Source organism: Micrasema longulum, unplaced genomic scaffold (genome assembly GCF_059751315.1).
Source record: "Micrasema longulum isolate JH-2025_06_02 unplaced genomic scaffold, ASM5975131v1 h1tg000074l, whole genome shotgun sequence".
In the NCBI taxonomy this organism is placed as follows: domain Eukaryota; kingdom Metazoa; phylum Arthropoda; class Insecta; order Trichoptera; family Brachycentridae; genus Micrasema; species Micrasema longulum.
The window spans coordinates 415,725-423,023 of record NW_028277281.1 but is presented as its reverse complement, the minus strand read 5'-3'; the positions used below and the strand labels follow the sequence as shown (position 1 = coordinate 423,023).

The following is a 7,299-nucleotide window of genomic DNA, read 5'->3' as shown; positions in this document are numbered from 1 at the left end:
TTAACAAATTACAACAGGGATGGAGAATACCTTAAAAATGGAATGTGGAAGTCTAGGCATTTACAGGGTTTATGACCTGTCATTGGTTGGTTTAAGTGGTCACTTTACACACTGTGTAACATTCACCATTCTGCCAATGTTTGAGCATCCATATTTCTCCAATTCTTCAATTTGTTGATTTAAGTGAAGTTAAAGAGCTGAAACATTTATTGTTGTGAAGAGATTCATCTGACTAAATTATTTCACATACTAGGCAACGCCTGAAAACAATATTTCAATTTTTAATCTTCTTCTTGGACCAGTTGGTTTCATTACAATATTTTAATTTGTCCAAATGTTTTTAGACAATGGACTGGATTTCACCCCCTCGGGAGTCATTAGGATTAACAAATTACAACAGGAATGGAGAATACCTTAAAAAGGGAATATGGAAGTCTAGGCATTTACAGGGCTTATGACCTGTCATTGGTTGGTTTAAGTAGCCACAATACACACTGTGTAACATTCACCATTCTGCCAATGTTTGAGCATCCATATTTCTTAAATTCTTTAATTTATTTAATTTCAATTTATTTATTCATAGGTTTATATAATAAAAAACCCACTTATTTTCTTAATCATTTGAATAAATCCGTAGCATGTGATAATTAATATTCTTTTGAGACAAATTCATCCCATTTTTTATTAACAAAACAAATATAGATTCAATAGTAAAAATAATTATTCACCAAAGCAATTGAAAAACGAAGCAACAAAACTCACTGCGATCTCACATGTTCAGTACTTGATACAGCAGATAAAATTAAATATCTTATTGCATACATAGACCAAAACTTAAAATGGAAAGACTATATTAGTGAACTAGTTAAACGAATTAGATAATGTTTATACATATTAATTAGATTAAGGAATATTTTAAAAATCAATCATTTAAAAATAGCTTATAACTCAAATGTACAATTTTTGTTGCAATATGGTATTGTACGATGGGGTGGTGCGTATTAAACTACCTTAATAAATCATGAATTATTATAATAAAAGTGTGTTCAGGCCTCAATAGCTTTATCCATTGATGTACCAACAACCTCGCGGTATGAAAATAGTTGAAATAACGGAATTTTCTCTACCTCTTTCAATAAACTATGCAGAGCCGGCGCAGGCAAACTTCCTCAGGCGGACTTCACGAGCGGCAGTGCCTTCGCGTGCGTCAAACGGTTCGGTCGTCTCGCTGACGCCCTACGGATCGCGTACTTGACAACATTCATAAAAATATCCCGTTGTTCGAGATCGCGTAACTAAGTTCTAAGAGTGCTAAAGAGTATTTTCTAGTATTTTTTTAGTGATTCTGAGACGACAATATTAAAAAAGGTAAAATATATTTTTAATTTTTTTATTTTAGGTTTTTTTTTTTCCTCTTGTTCCCGTTATTCATTGCTTTGCTTATGCATACAAAGCTTTTTTTCCTGCTATGTATATTTTGCACAATAGTTATTTTTTACGGGTCTGCGTCAATTCCTTCATTATTTTTTTTCAATTTTGTAACTATGGCCTTTAGAAAGTCAATGTATTTTTCGGCGAAGTTTCATTTTTTATAACTTCCTCTGGGTTTTCAAAAATTTAGATGTATTGTGCGCACACTTGTATGCAGTTTAACCTCTCGGCATCAAACATAGGACAATCTAGTAATATATGGAGGACGTCCTGAGAGCTGAGTCCATCGCAAGGGCAGCAATCGTTTTCTCTTTTTTTAAATCTGTAAAGATATTTTCGAAAAGCACCATGACCTGAAAGCATTTGAGTCAGCTCGTAAGTCCGCCCAAAAGTATCCAATATCTCGGCATCTTTTATATTTTTGAAAAACAATTTCGTTATTTTGCCTGTATCACTTGATAGATATCTTTTGTTTCAAGTATCGTATGATGTTTCTTGCACTATTTTTTTTATATATATGATATGGGAATATGGTCATAGGTAGGAAAAGTTCTCATTTTGGAAGCTTTTTTCGCTAATTCATCCGTTCGCTCATTTTCCATGTTGCCATCGTGTGCTTTAATCCATGTCATTGCAATTTCGTTTTTTACATGTTCGGTATTTTTTTCAGCAAGCTCTTTGATATCGTAAATAATTGGATCTGTGGACTTTGGATCATTCAATCCTTGTAAGCTTGACATGCTGTCACCATGTAGCATAATTGTAGAATTTTTGGCATTTTTTAGAATCCACTTCAAAGCTTCTCTTATAGCCACTAGTTCACTTTGGAAGACATTACACTCATTTGCCAACTTTATTTGTCTTTTAGCAGTTTCAACTTTATATTTAAAAATGACAAATGCTGCTCCGACTCGTCCTTCCATTTTACTGTCATTGGTAAAGATGTTTATTTCATACAAGTTGCTCGTGATTTCAGCATCAATAATTATATTTTTTTTAAAAAATTTATTTTGAAAAACAACAGTAAATTTATTAACAATTCACATTATGGTAAAGTGTATGAGTCCAATTACAGTTTTTCAAAACAATGTATTTATTTATTTTATTTTTATTTGTTTATTAATTATCCGGCACAAGTGCCTTATACAATATAAAGTATACAAAATAATGAATTAGTTAGATATACAAAAATTAAAAAACAATATTAAAATATTAGTATAAAAAAAATTAAAAAAATAACAAGAAATATATATATACATGTATGTATGTCAGCATACAAAATATATAAAAAATATAAAATGAATAAACACCAGATCATACGCATAAGTAGATTTTGCAAATAATTCGTTAATCGTTACTATAGAACATCATAAAATATTTATAAAGAGATGATTTGAATCTACCGAGTACCGTTTCCTAGTCTGTTTATAAGCGGTATTGGTGAGTGAGATAAAGATAGTCGCTTTGAGAAGGGTGACAATAATAAAGACTATTTTGTCCAGCTCTACGTATTAGTATATTAATGTTTATTAAATCTAGGAGTTCGCAAAAATCGAATTTAGAATTAATGCTTTTATATAAAAATCCTCCAGAGATATTCATATATCGTGGGCATACAATAGAAATTGACCAAGTGACAAAATCAATTATGTCCAGGGGAGCCATTTTAGTGATTTTTTAGAGTTCAATTGCTTCTTCAGATTTTTCAAGTAGGTGGTTGGTAATGTTACATTATCTGTACGGTACTTTCAGCTTTATTGTAGAGTATTTAACGTATTTAAAAAACATTATCACTTTTGTAAAAAAAATAATTAAAGACTTAGTTAAGTTTACCTGTAAAACTTGTCACGAAATTTTGCAGATAATCAGTTTGTTTCGTTAATTGAGGGAGGTGGTATTTTTTTTTTTCTATAACTATAAATTATGTTTTTGGAATTTTTTATTTCAATAATCCATTTTTCATATTTATAAAAGTTAAATAAACACTGAAATACAAAATAAATTAAAGAGAACAAATAATTAAGAAGTGTTACGTAATAACCTAAATAATAAATTTTATTAGTTGAATTTTTATAAAAAAAATTGTATCTGTCAAATGCAAAACGTATACTTACTTACTAACTCTAACTAACTCTTCACTGGCGACATCACCTACAAATAAAATTGACCAACTGTAACTTGGTAAATTATTTGGATCTTAAATTTACTAATAAAAGTGACTATGTGTGATGGTCAGTTTTACTTGTATAAAATCTGTGAGCTTCTATCAAATGGTCACATATTTAAAAAAAAAAAATATTCTTGAGTGTCGGGTCGACTTGGCATTTCTAACAGTAAAGCATTATGTTAATACGATGTCAAAAGTCAATAATCTCAATTTCGTCATTTTAACCAATGGTCTACTTTACTTGTACAACCACGATATAATCCCTAAGATTACAATGTTGTATTTCCGATAAAAAAAATTGTTGCATCTATGTAGGTAAACCCGTACCAAGATAGATGCAAGTTGTAACATTATGGTGTGGTAACGGTAGGGTATCGCACCCAGAGGCAGCTCGGCAAGAAGCGATAGCAAGGAGATCCACGGCCACTCCCTTAAATATTTTTATATGCACCTGAATGACCGCGGACCACCCCGCTATCGTCGCTCATTATACCTCCCACAAGTACATAATCACATATATAAACACATATCTGCATTAAAAAATCAAACATAAATATAAAAACTACATTGAGAAATTATACATAAAAAACATTAATAAATACTTTTTAATAGATAAGGTTTTTCTACTGACATTTCTTGGTGGAACTGCATTTTAATTGTAATAATTAATACACGTATAAAGTTTTATTTTACTTTTATTTATAAATTTAAATACATGTAATTCAAATACATTTTTATTATAAAACTTCATAAGATAATATAATTTTTACCGGTTTTTATTATATACAGTAAAAAAAAAAAAAAATTATACAATTGTTATTACTTTATACTTAAATTATTTTAATTTAAACACTTTGAATTCCATAATTATATAAAATCACGAATTACAACCCCTGCTGCACTTGTATATAACATAAATATTTAAATTAACAAATTACAACAGTGATGAAGAATACCTCAAATAAGGGAATATGGAAGTCTAGGCATTAACAGGGCTTATGACCTGTCATTGGCTGGTTTAAGTGGCCACTTTACACACTGTGTAACATTCACCATTTTGCCTATGTTTGAACATCCATATTTCTTCAATTGTTCCATCTGTTGATTTTAGTGAAGTTAAAGAGCTGAAACCTTTATTGTTGTGAAGGAATCGGTCAGACGAATCTCTTCACAACAATAAAGGCTTCAGCTCTTTAACTTCACTTAAATCAACAGATGGAAGAACCAGGATTCTGTTGAGGAGATTACCCTTAACATGCATATGAAGAATAGAGACAGGAGAATAACATGAAAGTTATAAATATTTAATTAACGTCTAAAAAAAATAAATTATAGAGAATGTTTTGAATCAAATATATCAAAGGATAAAGAAATAATTGTTTTATTCTGTGCAGGAAAAAAATTCAGCTTTTTGTAAATTTTAATACAAGTAAATTATTAATTCATTTTTTTTATATTATGTACAATACTAACCAATAAATATAATGTGTAGTAACTGGGGTAATCTGTACCGAGAACATTAAAAAAAATATACACCTTCACTCGTTTGCGAGTGATTTTGGCTCTTTAAAACACGAATAAGAAAGTTAAATAATATGCGCTTTAATGAAACAACAAAAAAACATACCCCAGAAAAAATTATACAATGTGAGATGTTTTAAATCAGTATGAAAGAATTGTGTGACAATAACATATTTTGGCAACATATTTTAATTTAATTACATGCGAGAATATCTATGTAGGTACATAAAAAAAATTTACAGTATTTGAAAACATGAACTGTGCACCTGCGGAGCTGATATTTTAAAATGATTTCAAATTCATTTACGTTTACCGATATTTAAATTCTATATCATTACTGATTTAAAAAAAATATGTTGGTTTATTTTAAGATACGTAAAATAAAGTTATCTTTCTTGGTGATTTTACGAAGGCGATGAAACCGGTCAGTGGTAATTTCAAATCTGTTGATTTATTTTACTTGTCTTGTAATTCTAATTATAATTAAGCGTTTTAAACTAAGCATTTTTTTAAATTTGCGTAAATACAAAGACATTGTTGGTTTATTAAAAAACATTAATTACTCGGCGGCCTCCGTGGTGTAGTGGTCAAGACGCTTGACTCACGCACGGAAGGTTCCGGGTTCGATTCCCGGTGAGAACACAAAAATTAAAATTTGATTTTTCTCAAGCCTGGTTGTTCTGTAATGTAATTCACCACTGTAATTGGGCCTCCTGGCCTGTTGTGGTGCAAAAAAATGAAATGAAGTTTTCATACGATAAAAAAAAAAAAACTTTTAACTTTTTTTTTTAAAAAACATGTTGTTTTCTTTTTACTTCGTATTTAACTAGGTTTTTTGCTATTAATAATAATAATAATGTATGGATAATTTATATAGCGCCATTTTTGTGTAAATCACCTCAAGGGCGCTGTACGATAAATAAATATCCCTACACGTCTTGCATCTACAGAGCGCATGGACGGTTGGGATTCTAGTTCCTCGTCTCCGATTATGATATATAACAATTATGATATATATGAGCTAGATAACAGAACGTCTTGCAGCTACAGAGCGCATGGACAATAAGAAATCTAGCCCTATTTACATTTCTATTTTTTATTGTTTTATTTGACAATGAAGTTTAGAGTTTAAGTGATATTTAAAAAACGAAATAAAAATCACATTTATAAAAGTTGGAAGTTAGATAACAACAAGTCTTGCAGCTACTGAGCGCATGGACGGTTGAAATTCTAGACCCCATTTACTAAATTTAGATATTTGATAGTTGATAACATTTACATAATATGATAAGAATAATATGATAGTTAACATCACAAAAAGTCTCGCAGCTTCAAAACGCATCGACAAATGGAATTTCAACAACATAAGAATGATTTTAAAAAAATAATAATAAATAATTTATAAAAACGCAATAATAATACATTGAGCAAAGAACTAGTAAATATGGCAATTAAGTGAACATGTAACAGCACAAAAAGTAAAATATAAAAAACACATATATTTTATTTGCGATTTTTTTTACTATGAATGTTGTTTTCACTACGGATTTTATTGGGTTTAAAATATGTTTTTACTGTATATTTTATTTTTTTACAACGTATTTTACTGGGTTTTCTTGAATATGTTTTTTACTATGTTTTTACAACATTTTTAAAAACTTTTTTTCCATGTATTTAACTATGTTTTTCACTACGTTTTTTACCTTTATTTATTGTTTTTATGTATTGATTACTATTTTTAATATATATTTTTGACTAGCTTAGAACAAGGAAATAACCCTAGTTAGGTAGTCAAAGAAACTCTGTATACATGTAGTATTTTATGCATGTATTAGGATAATAAATAATAATAAAAAATATAGTGATTTTGTTATCACAATATTTTGAATATTGTAAAATTCGACTTTAACAAAAAGCATTTTTATTTTTAAAATAATGCCAAAAATTTTATCTGAAAACTAATTATATTTTTATATATGTATATTGTTATGTACAATATTTGGAGAAACATACAGATGGTGGCAATGATTTATAAGAAACAGTAATTATTTGTTTGTTTTTCTGTAAATAAAATCACTGTTAACAATTATTATGAATAGTCAAATAAAATGGTAAGCTGCGCATAATCGCTTCTCTACACGATTCGCCCCTGGTTTAAACATAAATTATAGTAAAAGAAT

At 29.1% G+C, this 7,299-nt stretch overlaps 1 protein-coding gene across 1 annotated transcript in view; it reads left to right on the top strand.

Moving 5' to 3' along the window:
• The first annotated feature begins 1,133 nt into the window (after positions 1–1,133).
• tyn (trynity) overlaps positions 1,134–7,299 on the top strand; it is a 136,673-nt gene continuing 130,507 nt past the window's right edge. Inside the window, exon 1 of the mRNA XM_088232425.1 lies at positions 1,134–1,368. The gene's annotated coding sequence lies outside the window, so the exon portion shown is untranslated. The remainder of the gene's footprint in view (positions 1,369–7,299) is intronic.